Raw genomic sequence first — 26,552 nt, forward strand, 5'->3', positions numbered from 1 at the left:
TCAGTGTCCAGGTAATCGCTGCAAGCCTCTCGGATAGAAAGCTGCCCTCGGGTTCCGACCGATGCCAGACAGTCCCGCTTCTCCCGTATGAGTCTGGGTCCCTAGAGACTCACCCAGAACTGGAGCTCAGAGCCTGAGACTCACTCCCGATTGAAAACGATAACCGCGCCCTCAGCTGCCAACCCGCTCCACATGCACCTCCGCACCTCAGTATTTTACTTCCCCACTGCGCCTCCTCTGAGTCTCGGTATGCTTTTCTGTTTCCTTCTAGTTGTAGAATTTCCACTCAGCCAGCCTTTCTGTGGTTCTGGTTGATGTCCATTCCGTCTTTTAGTTGTATTTTTGAAGTGGTTGTTCAAGGCAGCAAACTCTGGTGTTTACCTATGCCACCATCTTGGTTTCTCTGAGACATAACCATATTTCAGCACAGCTTTCCATGTCACCAGCAGACAAACTATGGTGAACACTCTTAGCGGAAGAATGAGATGACGATCCTGCTTCTCTTCCACATGCTGCTTGCCACGTGTGTGTTATTTTGTTTGAGGTCTTCCTGGTTTTGTGATCTTCAGTCTGTTTTTTGTTTTCTGACATCATGCAAATGCTCACATATTTCTCTGCAGTAAAACACTGGGAGTAAATGTACCATGTTACCTTTCTAAAACCTGGGAAATTCTAACCTGAATCTGGCCCAGAGATTTTGGAAAGAGATGATGGGTCTGCATCATTAGGTATTTTACAGACGGGGCGCGCGGAGGTCCCGAGGAGTGACACCGCCTGCTCAGGTCTCAAGGCTCCAAAGGCCCAGCTTCGTCACTGCATGATTCCACAGGTCAGACTGGGGACATACTGGGGGCAGACACCTTGCCCGTTGGGCCCTGCCACCCCTGGCCCTTGTCTCTTTAGCCTCCTTTGATCTGGAACGTTCCCACAGGCTTTCTTGTCATAAAGAGTGCAGAGGCTGGCTCTGCAAGCCGGGTCAGCCGCTGCTGCTGGTGGTCAGTAAGCCTGTTGGGCCTGCAAGTTGCAGAAACCGGCTCCAGGAGGAGGTGTAAGGAGATGGGTGGGGCAGGCAGGTATGACTAGAGTACGGGGTCTCCTGGAGCCCCTGACAGAGCTGTGGCCTGGCCTTGGGAAGGCTCAGAACCAGGGAGTGCTCTCCCTTTGCCTATCATCTGGGCCTTGATCGCTGACTTCTCCTGCTTCCCAGTCCACACTGTAGACAACGGTGATTACCATCAAAACCTGGCTTTACCCTCCTAAAGGTAGTAACCAGACTGAGTTGGAGTCTTCAATCCAATCCAGATCCCACAGGTCTACTTCCCTTCTGTGTGTGAGGATAAAGAATTGGGGAGGGAGCTGGTTAAAGAGAACATGCTGTGTGGGCGCCCTCCCTCCGGGGCTAGATTTGATCCAGGATGCTCAGTCTTTCTGACCTTAACCTAGTATACATAACGAACGCTCCCCTGACCTTGGTTCTTGCTACCTCAGTGGATGCCTTCTGTTCCCTTTGCTGATTGGACTTCCTGCTGCCCTGGGATGATAGTGCAGCCTGTTTACTTGGGGCCATGATAAGCTGAGTGGCCTTTGACTGTCCTTGTTCCCCAAGCTATTGGCTTCAAATTTCAGACCCCCTGGAGCCACCACACCCCTACCTGCTTGACAGCTGCCAGGAGGGCTTTGCTGTGAGGTCTCAGCATGCCTGCTGAGTGACTATTTAGGTAGACTGGGCTTGACCCTGCGTGCTCCCTGACCTCTCGTCTGTCATGGCCGAATGGTCACACAGCCAGGCTGCTCAGGCGTTTATGTTGCCGGTCTGTTGCCCTTCTCTCAGGGCCTGGTCAGTGGCAGAGGCCAGGGGAGTCTGGCAGAGGAAAAGAGGCTTTCAAATCCAGACTTACTCTGGGCAAGTCACTTAACCTCCCGGTGGCTCTCTTTCTTCATCTGTGTCCTCAGGGGAAAGGACCAGATGTTCTTCCAGGGCCCTTCTGGTTCTGAGCAATTCTGTGCTGTCTGCTAAGAACTTTGGCAGGAGTTGCCAAGGGTGTACAGAGAACAAGCATTGTGGCTGAGAAATGGGAAGGCATGTTGGATCGGGCCAGCCTCTGGGCGAGAGCCCCGCTAACGTCAAGGCATCAGGCGTTCCCTATTCCGACGTAAAGCTTTCCCTAAGTGACCAGCACGGCTCACTGTGCCTAAACTGTTTGTGCAGACAGTATGGTTTACTGAACACCTGCCTTCCTTCTGGGAGTCTGGAATCTGGTACAGGCCAGGCGGAGGGTGCCTACGGGACCAGCCTCTAATAAAACCCCGGACACGAAGTCTCTAATGGACTTCCCTGGTGGGCCACTCACACCTGGGGTCACCATTTGATGCTAGAAGAGTAAAGTGTGTCCTGTGACTCCCCTGGGAGATGAGTCTTAGAAACCAGTTCCCCTAGACTTCACCCCATGAGCCTTTCTCCTGCTGGTTTTGCTTTGTATTCTTTTACTGTAATGGGTGGTAGCTGTGGGTATGACTATATACTGAGTCCTGTGAATCCTTCTACTAGTTCACCTCCTAGCAGGCCTGGAGTAGTCTCTGGCCTGCCCCCCCCCCCCCCCCCCCCCCCACTCGTGGACTTTAGAATGACTGAGAGCAAGTAAAGACAAGCCTCACACCCCTGCCCAAGTCCCCAGCTAATCCATGGTGCAGGCTCGGTTCCTCTGCCTGTTCTAGGAGGAGCTGCAGACCAGTTAAAATTCGTGAACGTTGTTGAACGTTGTGTCCTGAGCACTAACGTCCCCACCGGCCCTGTGAAATCCAGATGTTGCACTGTCCATTGAGAGGCCACATCATTTGTGGTCCAGGTGTAAAACTCAGCAAGGACCTCTGGGCTCAGTGTGATGCGCCAGAACGCGGCGGGGACGTTCCGAAGCTGCTGGCATGCCTGCTCACCAGGGCCTCTGTGGAAGCAGCTTCAGGCTTCTTCATAAATGAGGTTCTAGATTCTCCAGAACCGTGCCGGGAGAGCCAGGCAGTCTTACATCAATTAGGGAGAAATCACTGGAGGAAAGGTCATTGGAGAGGAAATCAAGGTCTTAACCTTGGCCTGTTTGGTCTGTTTGTGTGAACTTGGAATAGAAACACATACCTTCTTCTGAATGCGTCAGAGAAGCTTTCTGTGTAGAACAGAGTTCTCACTGGGAAGGTAGAGACTTGCACCTTTACTGGTAAGAACTGAGTCTATGAGTAAGGAAAGGAGAGCGTGAGCTATGGTGTTTGGCTGGCATATCTTTAAGGACCATGAGAACCCAAGTCACAGCACTTCATTCTCTAAGCAGCTCTCCTTTCGTTTGCAATGGGCCTGGGTTGCCTCAGTGGTTGAGTATTTGGCTCTCCAAGGACAGAGGATCCCTCTATCATGTGTCGTGTTCCAGCATTTAAAGTTAGTCCCTGCTTTAGAGAGGCTTTGGGCCCTGCCTCTGGAGCAAGAGTTGGAAGACAGCAGCGTTAAGTACAGAGCACCTCAGGCGGCGCTCCACACCTCCGCCCGCCAGACTGCGAGAAGCACGGCGCTCTGAGGCTGTTCCAAGAGCCTGTGCGTCCCTGGCAGTCAGTGGCTTTATCTATATGTGGCTTAAGCCCAGTCGCCTTTATCCTTGGAAGAGTGAGACAAGGCACTGAGTCACGCAGGAAGCCACTGCTGGTAATGTGCACGGAGTAGGCAGATATTCCGCCCGTTGGCATTTGAGAAGAGGTCTGAGTGTTGGTACAGCATTTGGAAGCTTTCATTTTCTTTTCAAAATTGTTCACAAGATTCATATTTGGTAGGAGACCAGTAAGAGTGCATCATTTCCTTGGGGCTAAAATGGTAAGAAGGAAACCGTTGGCCATCTGCTTTGGTTGAGCGCGTCCTTTGTGCAGAGAATGCTCTGTGCTGTGCTCTGTGCCTTCTGGGGCCAAAGGACAGACACCTGGGAGAAGAGGTTTCTACTCTCCCTTCTAAAGCTTCTCTCTGCACTGGGTGAGGGGCAGCACTGCAGCCCCTGCCATCACCTGGGAGAAAAGACCAATGGGCACTTGCAAAGCAAAAATGTAAGTTAGTGGGAAATACCTGCATACATGAGCATCCCTGTGTAGGGTGGATTGTAGCCAGAGGCAGGAGCGGCCAACTGGAGGCATTATTAAGGAAGAGGTTTTCTGAAGGAATCATCAAAGCCAGCTTTTATCCAGAATCATCTCCTTTTCCCCAGAGGTCAGCTTGCTCTCTTTCTTTCTTCTCTGCCTCTGTTCAGGGCACCAGGAGCCCTATCCCACACTACACACACACCAGAGACTTGGAAGTTATTCCAGATGTCCCCCTCCCTCGTCCCCTCAAAATTTGATCAGTCTCCCAGAATTAACCCACTTCAGTCCCCATTGCTGCCAGTGCTGCCTCAGTTCGGGCCCTCAGTATCCTCCCTGCGAACTTTTTATTCGGAATTAATTTCAAGGTTACAAATAGGTTGCAAGAATTAAGAATAAGAAAGAACACTATTTACTCTTTACCCAAATTCCCCTCTTGTTAATATTGTATTCCTTTTCTGCATGCTCACTCTGTACACACACACACACACACACCCCTCTAACCTTTTTAACTATTTGAGAATAAGTTGCCTACCTCATCGCCCTTAACTCCTAAATACTTCAGTATGTTATTTCCTAAAAACTGGGATGTTCTCTTATGAAGCCACAGTACAGTTACCAACCTCAGTGAATTTAACCATCGATACAATGCTTTTCTCCAGTCTACCTCCCCTATTCCAGTTTTGTCAGTTGACCTAATAATACCTTTTATAACATTTCCCCTCTAAGCAGGATTCAGTCCAGGGCCAGGCATTACGTTTGGTTGTCATGTATCTTTAGTCAGTATCAATGCCAATGTCTGGAACATTGTCCAATCTCCCTTTGTTTTTTACTATATGACATTTTAAATGAATATAGTTTCTTTCTTCTTGTTAGAAATAGAATGTCCCTCATTTTGGGTTTGTCCAGGTTTCCTCCTGGTGAAATTCAGGTTATACATTACCAGTGGAATCACATTTGGAGTTACACCAGAATTGGTGGTGTTAATTTTTTAAGTTGAGGTTTAATTGATATCTAACATTATATTAGCTTCAGGTGTCAACTATAATGATTTTATATTTGTGTATGTTGCAAAATGATCACCTATAAGTGATCATTTATAATAAGTCTAGTTAATATCTGTCTCCATACATAGTTACAGAACATTTTTTTCTTGTGATGATGACTTTTAAGATCTATCTACTCTCTTAGAGTAGATATGCAATACCATATGAACTGTTGCTGTGCTGTTCACTACATCATCATGACTTGTTTTATAACTTGAAGTTTGTACCTTTTGACCCCCTTTACCCACCCTCTATCCTTCTGGTGTTGTTAATTTTTTTTTTAAAATATATTTTATTGATTTTTTTTTTTTTTCCAGAGAGGAAGGAAGAGAGATAGAGAGTTAGAAACATTGATGAGAGCGAAACATCGATCAGCTGCCTCCTGCACACCCCCTACTGGGGATGCACCCGCAGCCAAGGTATATGCCCTTGCCCGGAATCGAACCTGGGACCTTTCAGTCCGCAGGCCGATGCTCTATCCACTGAGCCAAACCGGTCAGGTGGTGTTGTTAATTTTGATCACCAATTTTGGGCACCAGTCAGGGAGTGCCCAATTTATCCTTTGTGTATTATTATTTTTTTTTTAGTTGCAACTAATAAGCAATCTGTAGGGAGACTCTGGCTCACCTTCAAAATTTCTCCCTAGATTCGCACCCATTGGTGGTGTGTACCTCATCCAGTCTTTATTATGATGGCTGCAAAATTATGATTTTCCAACTTCAGCCTCACCTTAATTTCTGAACTGAATCAATGTAATGAACAGCTTACTGATGGGCCTCCCTGCCTCTCTTCTTGCCTTTCCACCCCAGTCTATTCAGGTATGGTTCTGATTCTGTCACCTCCATGCATAAATGCCTCCAGTGGCTTCCCCTCACACTCAGGATAAGCTGAAGCCCTCCTTAGTCCTCTGTGCCTCTTCATCTTTCACCTCCTACCCCGCTTGCCTTGTTCTCAGTCACTTAGGAGTCAGCTTGTGATGCTGCTTTAAATGTGTGCTGACTCATACCCCAGTTCCCTTTACGCTCTTGATTACAATGTTTGTCCCTATGACCTTCATTGGCAACCTCCTATGCACTCTTTAAAACCCAGCTAGTTTTCCCCTTCAGAAAGCCTTCTCTTATACCCTCCCCTTCTCCAAGGCTAAGGCAAGCTTCTCTCCTCTGGGCTCCCAGGGATCTGTGCACACCTCTGCCATAGCACTGCCGTAGTAATGACATTTACAGTGCTGTGCCCTTCTCCCCCACCACTCAGAAAACCTAGTTCCTCAGCAGCAACCAGGTTTTATTTTGTTTTGGAGTCTCAGAGCTGAGCTCAGTGCCCGACAGAGAGGAGGTGCTTCGTGAATTTGTGTTGTAATAATGAATCTCTAGGCTAGAGTGGGAACATTTCTCAAATCTATTGGACCAAAGGATATATTCTCTCTCTCTCTCTCTCTCTCTCTCTCTCTCTCTTCTCTCTTTCTCTCTCTCTCTCTCTCTCTTTTTCTCTTTTACTTTAGACATATTTTATTTTTTAAAAACCACTTAATTGAGGGATGCTTGACATGTAAAAAGCTATATATCTTTAGTGTGTACAACTTGAGTTTGGGGATAAGTATATACCTGTGGGAGGAGTCTCCTTGGGCAGAGCATTTTTAAAATCTCTAAGATCCATTCTGTTGAATTGTGTCTCTCTACAAAAAAGATATGTTGGAGTCCTAACCCCCAATAGCTCAGAATGTGACCTTATTTGGAAAATGAGGTTAAAATGAGGTCATTGGGTAGAACCTAGTCCAGTATGACTGGCATCCTTTTAAAAAGGGGAAATGTGGAGATGGACACATGGGCAGGGAGAACGTCATGTGACTATAAAGGCAGAGATTGGGGTGACACATCTACAAGCTAAGAAACACCAAAGATTGCCTGCAAACCACCAAAGAGAGGGGCCTGGAACAGGTACTTCCTCAGAACCCTCAGAGGAACCAACCCTGCTGACACCTTGACTGTGGACTTCCAGCCTCCATCCAGACCTGAGAGAGAACATTTCTGTTATTTGAGCTGCCTTGTCTGTGGTACTTTGTTATGGCAGCCCAACCTGACTGCTATACTTAACCGAATCTTTAATTTTTGTTCACTTTAGTATCTAGGAGGGCACACAGGCTCCCCAAATATCCCTTCAACACTCCCTTTCAGATTAGCAAATTTTTGCCAACAAACTTTGACACCTAGAGCAGGTAGGCCTAGAATTTGGAAAGCCACTTCTGCATTGGGCCCCTAGGAGGTGGGCAGCGGAGGGTCTGGTGAGGATAACGGACAGGTTGCTGCCAAGTGGTAAAAGGAGAAAAGGCTCAAATGTGCTTCTGTCCTCTAAAAGCACTTGCCACCCTCAGCAGGATGGGCTAGTGGGGTCCTGTTGGCCTCACCCTCCTTCTTAGGACCCCCATTTCCTTGCAGGGCCTCCTCTGCTGTAACTGACTGCCACCTACATAGATGTGTTTGGGGAGTAGATGCCGCCTACATGTGTGATTTGCTGCCAGGCTTGGGGCATGTATCTTCTGACACTACTTGAGACTGTCCCTGGGATTAGCAGGTGGCTACAGGCCTGGATTGACTCTCAGGATGTCACCCAGAATCTCCTGGCTTCACCCTCCTCTCCTAGGACTGCACACCCAGGCTCTTTCTGGGCTGAATGGATTTTCAGAAGGATGGTCCTCCCCATGCTGTAGCCTCCAGCTTAGCGATCAAGGGGACCAGGTGGTACAAGTAACCACCCCACCGTGGTTGCTGAGCTATAACACATACAGGTCTCTGCTTTGATGTTTTGGCTTCATTCTCCTGGGGCAGCCCAGGAGTGCTGGTTCTTAGGATTTGATTTTGGGACTTGCAGGGGAATAGACTTGTGTTTGGTGGTTTGAAACAAATTCCATTTAATGATATGGGTATATCAAAAGCCTGTTCCCTGTTGTGTGACAGACCCAAGGGTTGTAGCTTTGTTAACTTTCAGTTCATGGTCTCGTTATGATGCTAGGAATGGGGCTGTGCTTGTTAGCAAAGTGGACAGAGTGGTAGGTCTGAACTCCAGCCTGATGGCTTTTTGGTCCCCTCCACCTCGGCTAGTCTGTTTTGGTCCCTGCCAGCATCACTTTCCCCCTTTGCTCTTGAACAGACATCCCCCAACCATCCTTCTACTACCCTTTGCCTGTCTTCTAATCGAGGCTGCTCCTTGGTATGATGCTCTGTTAAAGAGATCAGACCTGTGCTGTGGGGTCCAGCCCAGGAGGCTTAGGATGGCCAAGGGTTGGACATGTGGACTGTGCAACCCGTAGGGGGGCTGTGTGATGTGCGGCCTGAGGCTACTGGCCCCTTCAAGATTCAACCTGCACTTTATTATGTTTGCGCCTTGCTCTAGCGGCAGCATTAAGCTGTCTTCTTATAGAGTTCAACTCTTGGTTCTGCAGGAATAAGGGAGAAATGTTACCTCTCTTTTGAAAGCGAGCTTGTTAGGAAGAGCAGTGATGCCAGACCCAGCTGTCATTGCCTCTGCTTCTTTGCCGGTAGGAATCCTCTCTCCTACCATAGCCCTGAGCAGAAAGCCAGGCATTGCCAGAGGACAAGATCCATTTGCTTTTGCCTCTGGAAAATGTGAAACAAGAGCTCGTTTTCCCAAATCATTGGAATTTAATGGATATTCTGAAAGGGAAAAATGGGGTTGGATCTTGGTCTTCTTAGATGAAGGGCCCAGTATAAGTGCACACATGATTATTGTGATCAAATAGATGATGGCCACAGCACCTATTGAGATGCACATTAATTCTTGAATATTCATATGTGAATATGAGAAGTGGTGCTCGGCAGATATCAGGAAATCTGGTCCTTTATGGAGACAAGCGTTGTGGAGGATCTGCAGGCTCGGGAGGCTGCCAGCCATCGCCTTTACCAGAACATCCTTCCTCCTGCCACCTCTCCCTCCTCCACTTCCCCCCTCCCTCCCTCCCCCCTCTCTCCCCCCTCCCTCCCCCCTCCCCCCTCCCTCCTCCCTCTCCTCCTCTTTGCCCTCTGCTGGGGCTGAACTGTTTCTTTGGTGTGTTTAGCCCCCATCACTGTTAACAGAAGCTGATGCGTCACTGTGTTACTGATGATAAGTGTGCTGTTACAGGAGGACTGGTGTTCTTCTTATTAATCAGGTTACCTTTGGGGGTGCACTTAATTAGAGGAGGTTGATCTTTACAATGGAGCCGAGCGATGATTACAAGATAAACTCTACACAAAGTATGAAATTGAAGAAAACTTTAAATTCAAATGTTTTCTCCTTGACTCTCAGATAAGTGTTTCTCCGTGGGATGTGTCACTTACATGTGCTGCATTTCATTTTAAAGACATCTGTTGTTGGTGAGGATCTCAGAGCTGTCGTTTTCCGGGAAGCTTTTCACCAAAAGCCCCACCAGAAACCAGGGAAGACTGAGCCCATCTGTTTGTGGGGGCAGCATGGGTGTCAGAGGATGGAGGACGAGGTGGACATCCGTGCTGGACCTGTGGAGCTGTGCCCCAGGCAACCCCAGCCCAGGTTGCTTGCCTGAGGTCACAGGTAGTTAGAAGGACAGTTGACCCTTGAACAACTCAGTTGGGGCATAAACCCTCCCCCGCCCCCAGAGAGTCAAAAATCGTCTTATAACTTTTGACTCCTCAAGAAACTTCACTACCAACAGCCTACTTTTGACCACAAGCTTTACCGATCACATAAACAGTTGAATAACATATTTTGTATGTTATGTGTGTTATATACTGAATTCTTACAATAAAATAAGCTAGAGAGAAGAAAATGGTAAGTCAATCATAAGGCAGAGAAAATGCATTTACAGTATTTATTGAAAAAATCATCTGCATCGAAGTGGACCTACATAGTTCAAACCTGTGTTGTTCAAGGGCCAACTGTAGTTAGTGAGAAATGCCTATTGTTTTCTCGGCTCAGTGGTCTCCATGACAACCCGGACTTGGCTGATTCTCCGTGAACAGGGGCAAACCATTTGAACCCTGACTGGGCAGTATCGGCTCTGGGCGACAGATGCATCTCCTTTCACCTCCCTGTCCTCCGAGCTTGCCGCAGACATGATTGTAACCCATTTCCCTCTCATTGTTGAGGGTGCCACTGGGCACAGCCCTGTCCCAGCCTCTGTAGGGGAGACAGCCGGGGTGGGAGAGGGGGTGGGGAGGACAGGACTTAATGTGAAATGCTTATAATATAATGACATTATACAAACCTGGCAGATGTGGATCGTGGAATGACTTCTTCGGAATGGTCTGATTACTTTTAGATTAGCAGATGAAGTAATCAGTGTAACAGGCCACACCCTATCCTTTTTATTCCTGTCCATCTGAAAACCCCCATGGTTGGCAGTGGCTCCCCTCTGTCACTGGGGAGGCAGTAGGGGAGAGAAGAGAGTAGAGAATGCATTGAGAGCAGGACAGGGGCACACCAGGGCAGTTCTGGCAAAGCTGAACGAAGCACTGAAGGATAACAACATAAGCACTTATGTTAAAGTATTTAAAGGGTTCTGCGTTTCTTAAAATGAACTGGGGTTGTTTGGGTAATAACCCAAGCACTGTTTACATAGAAAGCTGTTCTCTGATTTAATGGGAAACATATCTGGTTTTGATTTCTGAAAGTATTTGTTAGCAAAATTGCTGCCAGGAGACCAGGCCAGTCCTGGAATGCAAGGAAGTAGAGCTCTTGGTTTTCTAGAAATGAGGAGTGCTGCCCAAGGGCAGGCCTGGAGAGCAGTCATCTGGAGATTGATCCGATTACTACAGTCCAGGGGGTGGGCCTGGCTCACAGGGAACTCATGTTAACCCTTAACTCGGAAGACCTGGAACTGCATGGAAGACCTGGCCAGCTTGGAATGGAAGGGTTGGCCTGGCTTGGATTTTCTATAATAATTATGGCTAGCTTGCTCCTAACGTTCTTCATTTCAGCATGGAGGAAACTATATGTAATCAATAAGATCACAGCCTCGGAATTAGAGAGACCTGGTTCAGACCCCACGTCCCCCACTTGTCTTAGTGCAGAGGTTCTCGATCTTGACTGTATGTTAGAATCACGCAGGGAGCTCTCAAACTCTGCACGCCCAGGCTGCATCCTAGAGCAAGTGGTTATAATAGTTGGGAGTAGAGCACAGATGTGGCTATTTTTTTGAAAATATCCCCCTGCCCCAGGAACGAATAGCCATATTGGGAATTAATGGTCAGGTGAGACCATGGAGAAGTTGACTAGCTCAGTAGCTATGCTTCCTCATCTGTAAAGTGAGGAAATATTATCTAACATATAAATACATATATATATCCCCCACATTCAAAGGCTGTTAAATCGCGTTGTTTACCCATATCTTCAGAAAAAAATCACTTCTACTGTCGTGGTAAACAACCTGCTTCCCTATTTATAATGGTCTGGCCCTCTAGCAACTTCAGCGCAAAATTATAGCTAATTTGCCTACAAACGTCAGGTGGTCATAATAATCTGGCCACTCAGTGTGTGGTTCCTGGGAAGATAAAAAGAAATGGTAAATGCCAGGTGCTCAGTCCAGTGCCCAGCACATAGCAAATGCTCCAGAAACAGCACCCTCATCAGTACTCAGCTTCACCATAAACAAAGAAAACTCCTGAAATGCAGGTGGGATATTTGTCACATCCATGAAAAAAGGCTCTGGGGGGCAGTTTTGCATTTTTTTGAGACAGACAGACAGACAGACTGGTGTCCTCTCTCCTGCAGTGGTGTTGCTGAAGAGGGTTCAGAGTCGGAGCCCCTGCTGGGTAGGTCTGCTCAGGGCAGCCGTGCTGCGTTGTCTGACTTTCTCAGATGCAGGCACACCCAACTCCATTTGTAGTCACAGAGACAGGTGATCTTTTGTTTTCAATGTTTAATTCTCAGGTCCTCCCTCTCCTTTGCCTAGGTATTGCTGCTTGAATGGATCCGATTATAGAGTGTCCAGATAATAAAATATGAGTAAAGTTTGGGTAATCTATCTCTAATCTTCTACCTAAAACATCTGGAACAGTTCATTCCCAAGTGATTACTGAGATGGTGTCTCTAGAAGTCAAGAATGCAGACTGGCCTCTGCGTGTATGATTCTGTTCTCATTCACTGATGTGAAATCATGTCAACTTATGAGATAGTAATCTGTGTTTGTATCATCTCCAAAAATATTAATTATAACAAATTAATACCTTGTATCTGGGTTAGCAATTCTGCTCTCAGAACATCACCACTCCCCAACTTCACCTTAGTACCAATTCCCACACATCTGTAACCACAGAGCCTGGTTCAGGGGGTTATGCTGACAACTGTACGAGGCCAGATGTTCACCACTGTGCTGGGGTATGTGTGGGACACTGCAATGATGAGGGCTCATTCCCAGAGTGAAATAGAGTTTATAGCACCTCCGTGAGGCTGCGAGAAACCACGAATGCATGGTCTTCAGAACTCAGGAGCTCTGGGTAGGATCCTAGGTCAGTACTTGGCCACTGAGCCTCAGTTTCCTCATTTGTAAAATGGTAACAGTGGTGCTCATTTCCCAGGATGGTATGTGGTAAAGGTTAAAATAAAATAAATAATATATGTGTCTTGTCCATGCTAAGTGCTCAGTAGTGTAGATTAATATATTAATATTATGTCCAATGTGCATAATGTATTTCATATACAATGTTATATATTATAATTAATATGTTATCATTAAGAGACAAGTCATTCGTGTTTTACAATTAAAATTTTTACGCCTTCTTTTTGATAAGGTATAATTTTATATTCATAGATGGTAATGAATTTTCTCTGAGGCTTGGGAACTGGTCTCAGGGGGTTGCAAGATATGATAAAAGTCTGTGAGGGGTTGCAAGCAGTTCTTGTAAAAAAGGTAATTGCATCCTCAGTTCCTCAACATTTTAACACTCATTTATGCTCCTTCGTGTGTGACCATACGTGCACTGGTTCCTGAGTCTAGGTTTGCATAGAGGGAGTACAACAGCGGACGGGGTGGGGTGAGGGCATGTCCAGTGCTGGGGCCATCTGTGCTAAATCTACAGGGCCAAGTTTTGGAATGAGGCAGAGCTCAACTCACTGCTGCCCTGGAGGCTCCCTGACTTCCTCCTCTCCACATGTGCTCCCTCAGCATCTCATGCAAGGAGGAACGAGAGTCCCTTCTTCCCCAACCCCAGCACACAGTGGCGTGCTCCTGTATGGTGTCTAGGGTGCAGCGGCATGCAGCCAGACAGGAGCAATGCCTGTCGAAGGTCATGATCAGCATTTTGGCCCCTGGAGTATTCATTGCTGTACATCTATCTATGATGTGATCGTTTGTCTTTTTATTTTTATGTATTATTATTTTTAATTTATCTCTGTTGTTGAAAGTATTACAGATGTCCCCTTTCCCTCACCCCTCTCATTTGTCTTTTTAAATGGGCTGATTGAGAGGGATCAGGACTAAAGGGGCATCTGTACTTTAAACCAATACAGCTGCTCTGCCTAAGAGAGTGGACACCAGCCACATGTGACTACTTATGTTTAAAGTGTTGAAAATAAAATAAAATGAGAAACTCAGCCCCTCAGTGGCACTAGCCACATTTCCAGTGCTCGTGGTCACAGGTGGCCCGTGTCTCCCGCACTGGACAGCACAGAGCGTGATGTCCTCACTGCAGAGAGTTCTGGTGCCAATGTTGCATTAGCGGGTGGGTGCCAAGTGAGTTCTAAAGTGACTTTGAGAGGCGAGAGGGTCCTCTTCGAGCCTGTCTCCTGCATTTGCTGTGGTTAGAAGAAGGAAGTTTTCAAAGATAAAACTGCAGTGAGGCTTGGCATATTATCATGGGAACTCATGATAGAGCAGGGTAAAGAGAAAAGCAGCAGAAATCCCAGCTTTCTTGGATTTTCCCAAAGCTCCTCCAAGCTTTGGAGCTGGAATTTTCTTTTACTTTCCATCACTGCCTTCACAGAGACCTGTTGCCTGTGGGTTGGCCTTCTGTCTCTCACAGCCTACTTGTGACAACACCCTTTTACTCTCAAAGTGACTTTAGGAGGAAAACACAAGACCCTCCTGGACACGACAGACACAGTTCTGGATTGGAACTTTGCATGAACACAAAGCCTTTGACTGAACGTCACCTAAAATGATCCTGCTTTGTATTTCTCAGGCTAGCCAAGCCTTTTACAAAAGTAACCTGATAGCCTATCAATAGTTCCTGATTGACCAATGGAGAAAATAAACCACAGAGTGATTATGGCCCAGCAATTCAGCAAGAGCAACTGAAGTGAAAATCACACCCACCTTTCACCCCTGCAGCTCCACACCTGGGATTTATTGGGCCCTAGTGGCACAACTATTTACCGCAGCATTGGTTATAACATTGAATACCCGGAAACACCACGAGTGTCTATGTACAGGGGTGTGGGTGTGTGAATTGTGCCACGATAACGCAGTGTAATCTTATGCAACTTGTAAAACTATCATTTGAATTTGCATATGCTGATATGGAAATATATCCAAGATATATTAAGTGGAAAACGTAGATGTGAAATAGAATGTATAGCATGACCCCATTTGGGTTAATTATTTTAAAAAGATAGATATTCCTGAAAGTTACATAAGAAACTATTTACAAGCATTTTATTTAGGGAATGGCCAGGGGTTTGAGAGGGGAAAACTTATTTTCACTTTATATTCTACTGTAGTATTAGACTTTTTAAAAAGAACATGTCTGTATTTTGCTTTCATTTTACAATTAAATTTTACTTACTTACATTTGAAATTTAAGTTTTAAAAATTTGTTTCATTTGTATGTATATTTTATGCGTGTGATTCAAAGTTCAAAGGTCCAAAAGATTAAGCTATAAGATGCTAATCTCCCTCTTTCTCCATCCCCTGATCCTCCAACTCTGCTTCTTGGAGCACCCACTTTACCTATATTGTGCATATTCTTCCAGACCTACTCCATGCATGTATAAAAAAGTGTTTTTAAAGTATATTTTTATTGATTTGAGAGAGAGAGAGGTAGGGAGATGGATATATAGAGAAACATCTATGAGAGAGAAAAGTCAATAGGTTGCCTCCTACACATCCACCACTGGGGATCAAGCCCCAAACCCAGGCATATGCCTTGACTGGGAATCAAATCAGTGACTTCCTGGTTTGTGGGCTGATGCTCAACCATTGAGCCACATCAGCTGGGCTATAAAAAAAGTTTTTAAAAGTAATTTTCTAATTACACATGTAAACATGAATGCATGTTAAAACCCTCTGACCGTTGCTCCCCTCCCTCTCCTATTCCTGTATTTATAATATTAGGTTTTAAAAAAAGAAAGTTTGTGGTAGAAAAAAAAAACACCCACAGCTTTTCCAAGTCTATTAAGCCATAGATAAAAGACAACAGTTCAAAACCCCAGGTTAGCCCATTACGTAGGGCCTGCACTGTGTCCGCAGGAAGTATAATGAAACACATTTATGAAAAGTCATTGCAAAGTTTGGACTGAGTCTAGGTCCTGGGGAAGGCATGCAGTGGGTTAGGCACAGTAGCTGCTTACCAACCAGCACAGAAGTATCACAGCGGTTTAATAACCTGCTTGGTTGTACTGGGAGTGATGCCTGGGCAGACCCACCTGGAGATGTGGTGCCCAAGACTGCTATAGGCTTGTTTGTTTGGAGATAACGGCCTGGTGGAGGACAACACACAATTGCTTATTTAATTACAATTATACTAAGGAGCTGAAGGAAAGCAAGAGCATCTACAGGGGTCTGAAGTAGGTCATCAGTAAAAGAAGTCTTGTTTGAAAGGAGAAGATGAGGAGGAGATTAACTTGGAGAAGCAGTGAGGGCAGAGGTAGGAATGAGGAGCAAACTGCATTCCAGGCAGAGGGAACAGCATGTGTAAAGCCTTCACATGGTAGGTTTATCATGATGCAAGCAGAAGATTTGAGCACCCCTACCACAACCTTCTTCACGGGCTCTCTGTCCCTCCGTGTTTGCATTAGGTGCTTGTTTTTTCTTTAGGAGAACTCTCCTCCCAGGTGGTTACTAGAGATAGCAGTTGTAGCCTAGCTACAGGCCCCCAGCCCCTTACATGAAGGGCAGGGGGTTGGTTGGTCAGGAGTGCAGCACAGCATGTGCTTGGAGGGGCCCAAATGAGAAAGCTATAGAAAGGGAGTGTTTGGTGGGAGACATGTGCCCCTCAGGATATATGATTTGGTGCAGTGACCTTTTGCTGCTACGAGTGGGCTGTTGAAGTGAGTCAGATGCCAGCTGAGCATGTGGTGAATTCTCTAGGCTTCTGGCTTTCCAACTACATTTGCCTTGCTGTTTGTTCCTGCTGCTTCCTTTGCTGCACAGTGGCCTCCAGCTTGCTTTTCTGAGAATGTGGGCTCCCCTCCATCGTGTCCTTAAGGAATGCCCTCCCTGCTCCATCTGTCTCGCTGATTCCTACTGGCCTTTTAAGAAGTAGTTGAACATCACCTCTCTGGGGGACATTTACTCCTCCCTCGACTCCCCCAAGCTCAGGGTCTGGCACTTAACCCCCAAGTGTCCACAGTGCCTTTCACTTGCCCCGCACCTTGTAGCGACAATGTCTGCCTGTGACTTCCATGCTCTCCTAGGACATGTGCTGTTCAGGTCTGTGCTGGCTCCTGGTGTTGTTCAAGGACTGGCGCAGCTGTACAAGAAGGCTCAGAAAATGTTTGTTGAATGAATGGTCCGCAGGCAGGCACCTTTAGGAACCAGAGCAGGTAATGCTGTATGAACTGGAAGAACCTTAGAGCTTTAGTGGAAGGTCTGTTCTCTCCTGACCCTCAGGAGAAAATGGGGAGGAAGCCATAGGTACCCTTGTCATGGTGGTAGAGACACATTGAAGAGAGAGAGAACGTGATGTGGAGTGAAGTGGAGGTGGAGAGAAAGGGAGCATGTCGCCCGTGAAAGCTCCCTGGCAGGCTTTCTGCCATGGAAGCCCTCCTGCAGGTCAACCCAGTGGTCCTTATCTGGAAGAGTTTGCCCCCGAGGGAACATTTGACACTTTCTGGAACATTTTTAGTTTCCTCAACTGGGGAGGTGCTACCAGCATCTAGTGAGCGGAGGCCAGGTCAGCCAGCCCCACGATACGGAAGCATCCTGCACAGTGGACCATGGCTTAGCCCCGTGTTGATTGCATAGACTAGGGCTGGATGTGTCAATGATGAATGTTTCTAATTAACCTGGACATATGACCATTGACATTCTACAGCAGTGGTTCTCAACCTTCCTAATGCCGCGACCCTTTAATACAGTTCCTCATGTTGTGGTGACCCCCAATTTCATGTTACAAATAGAACATAATTAAAGCATAGTGATTAATCACAAAACAATATGTAATTATATATGTCTTAGGCGACCCCTGTGAAAGGGTCATTCGACCCCCAAAGGGGTCGTGACCCACAGGTTGAGAACTGCTGTTCTATAGGATGTTTTAGGACCAGAGAGCTTGAGAAGAAGTCGGTTTGTGGGCAGATTGCTACGTTGTTCATTGAAGCCTTTTGCCTTCTCTCATGGTGTTGACCCAGGTTTGGTAGTGTATATGGTCAGGGGGTGGGACAGAGAGGTACTCTGGAGGTAGAGGCTGCAAAATCCCCTTGCTGCCCACTCCCAGAGCAGCCACGGTGGCGAGGTGCCATCATGCACAGGCCTGTGACAGTCATGGAACTCCAAGGAAAACCAGGTAGGAGGGGGTCTTGATAAGAGGAAGGTGCTCTGGACTGAATGTTGTGTCTCCCTCAAATTCTTACGTTGAAGCCCTTACCCGATTTGTGAGAGTATTTGGAGGTGAGAACTGTGGGAGGTGATTTGGTTTATGTGAGGTGAGGAGAGGGAGGCCCCCATGGTGGGATTAGTGCGATTCTAGAGGTAGCACCAGAGAGATGCTCTCTTTCTTCATGTGAGGGTATAGGGAGAAAGTGGCTGTCTGCAAACCGGAAGAGGGCCCTCACTGAGAACGTGACCATACCGATCTCAGACTTGCAGCCTGCAGAACAGTGAGAACTGTTTGTTGGTTAAGCCACTTAGTCTGTGGTATCTTGTTATAGCAGCCTGAATGGATGAGATGAGGCCAAAGGACTGGATGGGGAAACAGTTTTTTGACTTTGCCTTTTCTAAAGTTTCCTTCCTACGTGGGGGAAAGCCCAGTCCTTCCTTCCTGTGTGTTTCCTCCCTGTGAGTCTTGTTTACTGCTCATACTGAACACTACTTCTGACCCTTCTGGTCACCAAACGTGTGGAGGTGTTTTTCTTTCACACCAAGCAATTCTGTGCAACACCATCTGGGTGTCTTACAATTAACTCAGTTCTGACACTATCTTCCTGGAGATAACATCAGATCCCACAGGTTAAGGGTTTAGTCCCACAAGACACCTCCCCCCCGGCCCCCCCCCCCACCCCTCCACCCCCTCATACTCCAGGTGCTATTCACCAGCCAGACATCTATGCTTCTGACCAACGGGCTACAGATTGGAGGTTCCCCTGACCCCCTTCTTGGGTTCAGTTAATTTGCTAGAGAGGCTCAGAGCTCAGGGATGCTTACTTAGATTTACTGGTTCACTAAAGGATTTGATAAAGGGTTCAGGTGAGCAGCCAAGTACAGGAGCTGTTGCCTCCATGGAGTTGGGCTGTGTTGTGCACCCCGTACAGATGTGCTTGCCCACCTGGAAGCTCTCTGAGCCCATCTTTTGGGATTTTTGTAGGCGTGGCTGATAATTAACTTCTCCTTCTTCAAGAAAATGGGGGGCAGGGCTGAAAATTCCAGCTTCTCATTATGGTTTGCTCCTTCTGGTAACCAGCCCTCATCCAGGAGCCACCCAGAGCCACCTCGTTAGAGCAAAGGACACTCCTATCACCAGGAGATTGCAAGGGTTTTAGGATCTGTGTGTCAATAAGCGGGGGTGGGGTGGGGTGGTGGAGAAACCTGTGTGTATAATCCCATTGCAGTTTAGATGAAGGCAGGACAGAGGGGTTAGGACACGTGACTAAAGAAAGAGCACAGAGTAAATGAAAGTCTGAACAAGTAATGTGAAAGTGTAGCTAGCGAGGTGGGGTTGACCATGCAGTCTTCGGATGATGAGAGGATATGAGAGGCAGAGAGCAAAGACTAAGAGGTCTGGGGTTCACTCCTGACTCTGGCTAAGTATTTCTGAGCCTCAGTATCCTCATCTGCAAAATAGGTAAAAATAATAGTCCTTCCTTGGCTAGACTGGTGAAGATTAGAAACCATGACCCCATAGCACCCAGCACAGACAGTGATAAAGCAGGACCTGCCACCATTGTCACCAGCATCACCACCCTCGGGCACCACAGATTTCAGTCTCCCTTCTCCAGTTCACCTTTCTTCATGGGATATTGCATGGTGATTCAAAATGAACAATGCAAAACCCAACGACCCTGATTCAGTCCCACTCCCAGCACCTATTAGCTGTTGACCTTACGTAAATGTCTTAACCTCTTGCTCTTTGCTTCAGGTTCCTTAAGTATAAATGGGTTTTGGATATTAAACAAGGTAAAGCACATACCAGGTTTTAGCACAATGACTGGGTAATAGAAAGGACTGACCCTTGGAAGTCACATAGCACTGTTTCCTCTGCATTTTTTATTATTATTGCATCAGTTACAAAGAACCACCCAAATTCAAGGGGAAGGCCATATATTCTACCTCTTCATCAGGAAGTAGCAAGGCTCTGGAAGAATATATGAGACTAGAAATACTCAGGGATGCTTACTCAGGTTTACTAAAGGGTTTGATAAAGGGTTCGGGTGAGCAGCCAAGTGCAGGAGCTGTTGTTTTCATGGAGTTGGGCTGTGTCGTGCACCCAGTACAGATGTGTTTGCCCACCTGGAAGCTCTCTGAACCCATTGGTTGCAGGCTCGTTCCTGGTGGGGGCCTATACAGGGGCCGGGGGTGGCCGATCAGTGATTCTCTCTCATCATTGATGCTTCTGTCTTTCTCTCCCTCTTCCTTCCTCTCTAAAATCAATTTTTAAAAACCCACAAAAAAACTTTTGAAAAACAGAATTTACCACACTGAGGTATATGTGTGTGTGTGTGTGTATGCATATGTGTATAATAATATTTGTATAATAATGTGTCTATGACATATGTTCATAATATATAAATATATGAATATATGCTTTACAAGATAATACTGCCGTTACTACATGTGATATATTCTATTTTCTGTTCTATTCTTTTAGGAAGGATGTTCCTCACCAGTCCACTCAATCAATTTCGTAGCACACTCTTGTGCTCTGGTCTAGGTCTTCCAGAAAGCCCTGGGCCAAGAGCAGTTTCTAAGAACTGTAGTGTCTGAGCCATGCCCAGGGGCCAGGGCAGCACCCGGGTTTCTGGCCAAGCTTTCTGCAGCAGCAGCACCTGAGTGACTCCTAGTTCCCGGCCAGGGGGAAACTCAAGCCTCCTGCCCGAGAGGACCGGGGAGCTCCCATTCTCAGACGTCCTCTTCCTTTGCATTAACCAGGCAGTGGGCAGTTCTGAGACAGCAACCGGTGGGCAGATTATCCGGTTAACGGTGTGCAAAGGCACCAACTCCTGAGTGCAGCCACCCTTTCATGCTGGGGCCACACAGCCCCTTGGCCGTGCCAGTGCCTGCCACACAGGAGCCGGCTCCTCCCTGCAACCCCTTGTGCCGCTTCCTGGCAAGAACCCAGGCCCCTGACTGGGGGGTGTGCTGTGGCCAGCCAGGGCCTCTGGTTCAGCGGGTCCATATCCTTAGTTTTCTCTCTTCCGTGAAATTGACGGATCCCCGCCCACCTTGATTTCTCTTGTGGCTGCAGCCTGGGCTGACTTTCTTAGGGAGCTTGTCTGGGTTTCTAGCAAGCTAGCTTCGAGTGTTTAGGGACTTTGGTACTAACCAAGATATTTAGGCCCACTTTTTGGGTGTCAGGAACCTCCTCGTCACCATGGTGCATTTTAGCCAGGCCAGAGAAAAAGCAGGCAGGAAGCTGTACATAGGGGATAGATAGGATACCCTGTTTTTAGAAAAATGGAATAATCAGAAAGTGCTCAGCTCCTGTGCTGGGCCCAGGGGTTGAGAGAGGAAAGCGCCCTGCAGAGGGGCAGGTCATCAGCAGTGGGCCCTGCCCCTGCCCGGCAGCCCGGCTCTGCCGGCTTCCTGATATAAAACCTCAAGCCTTTGGTTTTTTTGAGGCGGTCTTTAAAGTGCTGGGCGTAAAAGGGAGTGGAAACGAAATGCCGGCGCAGTCACCTGGCTGCCTGAGATCAGGAGGCGACAGGAAAATGAAAACATCACATTTGCGTTTCCACTGCTGGCCACAGGCTTCAGTGGCACCTCCTCCCCTCTCTGCTCACACACCCTCCCCACTTCCTCCCCAGCCCCCTCTTTTCTCACCACTCAGTGACTAGTGCCACCCTGGGCTGCGTAAGGCTCGCCTTTTGTCAAAAGAGGTGCCGGGGCCAGAGCAAGGGCAGTTTCACATGGGCTGCAGGGCCAAAGACAAAGGACCGCCTTCTACAGACGCCGGAAGCGGGCTGCGTCTCCTTTCCTTCTCTAACACCAGGAAGACGTGGTTGAGGGCAGAGGCAGCCTGCTTCTTCCTGGGCTTCTCTGTCTATGGTGCCCAGGACTCCCAGGCTGTGTGCCTTGGCATGTTGAGGCGATGGAGCTGGGAGCGCCGTCCGGCCGTATGGCTCTGTGGGCTGCCGGCTGGGAGTCATTTGGAAGGGAACTGTCAGGGACTGGCCATTTTACTCTTTGGCATTGTTGACCTTAAAGTTTAGTGGTCCCTTTCCATTTGGGGGCCACGATGTCACAAGGGTCAGTTTGTGGCCCGGGAACTTGCTAATGATGGAGAGGTGCCCATCAGGGCCCCAGGCATCTGACATGTGCACAATCCAGGGGAGCTCCAGGCCTAGCAGAGGGTGGCCTAGACCCTCCTCTATTACCTAACATGATGGCGCCATTTGTGAAATGTGAGTCTCTCAGACCTTTGGAAATGGGATGTCCCAAAGACATCAGAGAAGTCTGCTACAAGCAGTACTTTGTAGAATCGAGTTTTTAATGGTTCACAGCTCACTCATGTCTATTATCTCCCTTGAGCCTTCCGTTTGTCATTTTGGATTTTTTGCAGTTACTGGATTTTCTGAAAGTCAAGCCCTCATAGAAGCATTTTCTATTCAGAGGCTTGAGGTGTACAGAAGACATGTGGCCCTGGGTGGTGGGCAGACTGCATGACCTTGAGAATGTAATTTCAAGATGATTCACTCCAACTGGAAAAATTCAGTGTGCAGTGAGCCCGTTACCTCGAGTTTGTTCCGTGGCCTCCCACAACACATGACATCGGGGTCATTTCCAACCTCCTTGTGGTTTTCATAAATGCCTTCCCATAGTTTGCTCATCACAGCAACCACATAAGGTAAATACTGTTATAGTCCTGCTCTGCAGAGGAAAAACAGAGGCCTGGCGGTATTAAATAATCTGTCCTAAGACACAGGTAAGCAGAGAAGAAGCTGAGACTGGAACCTCTGCCTTCGGGCACTAGGGCCGCCTTCTGTCCCCAGTGGGCACTGCCAGCCACTCCCAGAGCAGGAGAGAGCTGCGGAGAACTTGTGGCTTCTGGCAGTGGCTCTCTGTCCTCTGTCCTAGCTTCGTTCCCAGTGTCCATCCTGCGTGTTAGGTCCCGAGTTGCTCCTTGCTTGGGACTGGCCTCATCAATCCACGCAGCCCTCTGCTTCCGCTCACCCCAGGCTCTGTGACCTGCCCTCCTTGCGTGCCTGCAGAACACCGGTGGGGTATTCATTCAGCATCCCAGGGGGCCCAAGCCAGCTTCCCAGGCTTCAAAGGGGCAGGCGATGTACCTGGGACCTCGGCCGGCTTCAGGAAGTCAGGGGAGAGATTGTGGTTGTTTTCTGGAAGACAGGCAGGTCTGTGTCTCACCCCAGGTAGAGCTTCTACTTCACCTTGTGACCAGATGACACAGTAAAGGCTGAGTGGGACCAACCCAGGATTGGCTGTTTCCATGGCTTCCTGGCACTCATGTCTTCTGTATTGTAGGGCCAGGCAGTCTGGGCCGTGGCCTGCCTTGTATGTGACCTTCTTGGCTCACAACTTTGTTGTGGGAGGCATAGCGGAGCCAGGGAGCAGGGGAGAGAGCTGGAGACCCAGTCTCTGCTCACTCACCTGCTTCCCACAGTATACGGCTCCCATCAAACCTGGTGATATGTGCCTGTGCCTCGACTGTGAGCAGAGTGGCCCAGCCCCTGACCTCTTTCCGGAAAGCACTGGTGAACATAGCTGTCGTTTAATTGTAATTTCTAGAAGAGCCACACATATAGTTCTTCCAGCTGGCTTTCTGGTGGGATTTGACAGAGGCCGCGGTGGGAGCACTCAGGGCAGGTGAGCTTTTATCAGTCACATACCAGCTTCAGCAATTTTACTTTTCAGACGCATATTTCAAAATTTATTTGATCTAATATTTTTAGTTAGATCAAGAATATTTCACTAGCGCTTTTGTTTTTTGCTGAATAGAAGTGCTTCTCACTGTGCCGTGCATATTTCCATAAAAGTCGGGAAGCTAATTTTATGGCTTAACTAAGAAAGTAAAGGTCTGTATTTAATATATGAAAATAGAACATGCATGGAGTGGAGACCTTGAAGCTTTTAAACCTGAACAAGGACTGTGACTTTTGTTTACTTCTCTGAGTAACCCCACAAGGGACTTTAACAAGCTCACAATCTTCCTATTTTTTTTCATGAATAAAGTTTTTTCCAAAAGAAATTTTGAAGTTGGGGAGTGTCTTCCAGTGAGAACTAGAAGACCTACTAGACAAATTCAAGAAGAACTATAATCACTCCCCGCCCCCCAATTTTTATTGTGGTAAAATACACGTCATATAAAAGTTGTCATCTTAACTTTTTTGAGTGCACAGTTCAGTGATATTAAATACCTTCTTAATGATATGTAACCATCACCATCGCCCACCTCCTTCATCTTATAAAACTGGGGCTCTCAAACCAGAAACAATAACCCCCAATTTCCCTCTCTCTCCAGCACCTGGTAGCCACCATTCTACTTTCCCTATGATTCTGACTATGTACCTCATGTAAGTGGAATAAAATATGTGATCCTTTGTGACTGGCTTAATTCATGTAACATAAGGTCCTCAAGGATCGTCCAGGAGGACAACTCATGCTGTTGCATGTAACAGAATTTTGTGTCTTTTTAAGGCTGAATAATATTTTATCTATCTATAACTTTTTAAAAATATTTTTTATTGATTTCAGAGAGGAAGAGAGAGAGAGAGAGGAAAATCAATGATGAGAGAGAACCACCGATCAGCTCCCTGGACACGGCACTTTGTGAGTGCCAAGTTCATTCCCATCCACACTCTTCCTCCTGGAGGATATGTATATAGAACAGCATGAGATGTAGAAGAAATAGGCAGTTACAGCAAGCTGGATTTAAAACAGTTCCTGGGTGAAATTCCTAGTCACACAGAGTCTACCCTGCTGGCTGTTTCCAGAATTGTCAAACCTCTGTTAGGCATTCCCACCAGAGCACCTCCTCCTTGTTCTAGGAGAAAATTCTTGCTAGGAATCCCTGCCCGCTGGTTCCCTGTGGCTTCCAGGAAAGCCTTTTTAGTTTAAACAAAGGACCCAGCCCACTGGTATCGGGTGAACACAGGCTTCCTTCTGAGATGGAAATGATCCCAATCAAAGGGACAGTGGGTTTCTTTTCCTTTCTCCGGTTTCCTTCTTCTCTCCACCTGAAACAGCTAGTGACTTGCAAAGGGTCAAGTATAGACATGAAAGCATCTCTGCTTTTTGGGAGGTGTCTACTTCTGTATCGGGAGGCATTATTTAAAATAGATGCCAAGTAAGTGGGGGAGTGGGGGGATGAAGGAGGGATGTATTGGGGAGCGACTGGGATCAGAGCTGTGGAGGGAATGGAGACTCATTGCTAGCACCCGGGGACACTAGGCCTCACTTAGTAAACCTCAGTGTCCCCTCTGCGGGTAGTGCTCCCAAGTCCCTTACAGCCGTACGGTTTCTGCCAAGTCCTTTTCTTTCCTGAGAACCTCGCTGGGCAGCCTGTGTTCCATGGGCCTCTGCTTCCACTGGGGTTTTCACGCATCACAGACCATCAAAGTGAACTTGTTCTTTTTATGTTGCCAGAACTTAGCGTTGATTGCAGCCCTGATTAAAGAAGGGCATGATTAGAGGAAAGGGAGACTCTGTATGTTTGCCAGTGTTTGTGCCTGTTTGTTTATGTGCGTTTGTACCTGTCCATGCATTGTGTTTGTGCCTTATGTATTTACACTTGTGTTTTGTATGTGTGTGTACATGTGTGTGTTTGGCATGTATGTGAGTGTGTGAGTAGGCCTGAGTGTGTGTGTGTCTGAACAAGTGTGTAGAGAGGTGTAAAGGGGGAGGGGTCCCAACCAATCTCTAGCATTCTGAGAGCCTGTTGATTTATTTGGTTCTGTCCTTGGGTATATTTCTCCTGAAATGAATTATAGGTCAATCACTTCAGATTTTGCCCCTTGGTGATTCCCAGGGAAGAAACCGGTTATTGATCTGCCCATCACATGCTGCTGCTGTTTGATTGACAGCCCTGGAGAAAGGCCGCCCTTGCCCAGCAAACCCTTTTGGACTCTCATTAGAGACCCTCCTTGGGCAGGACGGGCTCCCAGCCCAGGTCCGAGCAGCCCCTGCGGTGATGGTCCTCCTGCGGTGATGGGCTCGGAGCATGGTAGATACTAAAACATGCTGCCTGGAGCACAGAACGATTTTTCCACCTGCCTCTCGGAGGGGAGGCTAATGCAGCAGTAGTTCCTGTGGAGAGAACAGAGCTCATGGGTGACATGTGCCTTTTGTGCAATTGGCAAATACAGGGGTTGGGGTGGTGGAAAAAGGATTGATGCGGCTTTTCTGAAAATATGGGTGGATATGCAGTCTCCTGCTGAAAGGTAATTAAGTATTTCTTTTACTCAGATTTTTATATGCATGTGATAACACCAATGGGGAAAAAAAGCTCAGAAAATGATCCATTATATAGATGTACCACACTTGCTTTAATTACAATAAAAATGTTCTGTCTACCCCTTACTGAACATTCGCTGTGTGCCAGGCACTGGGCTAAGAGTTTTACATGGATTATGATTCTTTTTTTAAAATCACCACTGGAGGATATGTTTATTGATTCTAGAGAGAAAGGGAGGGAGAGGGAGAGGGAGAGAGGGAGGGAGAGAGGGAGGGAGGGAGGGAGGAAGGGAGGAAGATAGAGAGACAGAGACAGAGACAGAGAGAGAGAAACTTTGATCAGTTGCCTCCCGTATGCACCCTGACCGGGGATCAAACCCACAACCTACGTTTGTGCCCTGATCAGGAATTGAACCTGCAACTCTTTGGTG

At 47.3% G+C, this 26,552-nt stretch overlaps 1 protein-coding gene and 1 non-coding gene across 3 annotated transcripts in view; one reads left to right on the top strand and one right to left on the bottom strand.

Annotated features, from left to right (window-relative positions):
• The window catches only part of GFOD1 (Gfo/Idh/MocA-like oxidoreductase domain containing 1), a 115,532-nt gene that overhangs the window by 35,640 nt on the left and 53,340 nt on the right, over positions 1–26,552 (top strand). The gene's annotated exons all lie outside the window — the stretch shown is intronic.
• On the bottom strand, positions 23,931–23,993 carry LOC139004630 (U7 small nuclear RNA). The gene has a single exon (XR_011470485.1). It is a non-coding gene; the product is annotated as a U7 small nuclear RNA (small nuclear RNA).

Source organism: Myotis yumanensis, unplaced genomic scaffold, assembly GCF_028538775.1.
Source record: "Myotis yumanensis isolate MYYU_CA2020_CCGP unplaced genomic scaffold, mMyoYum1.0.hap1 SCAF_2, whole genome shotgun sequence".
Classification (NCBI taxonomy): domain Eukaryota; kingdom Metazoa; phylum Chordata; class Mammalia; order Chiroptera; family Vespertilionidae; genus Myotis; species Myotis yumanensis.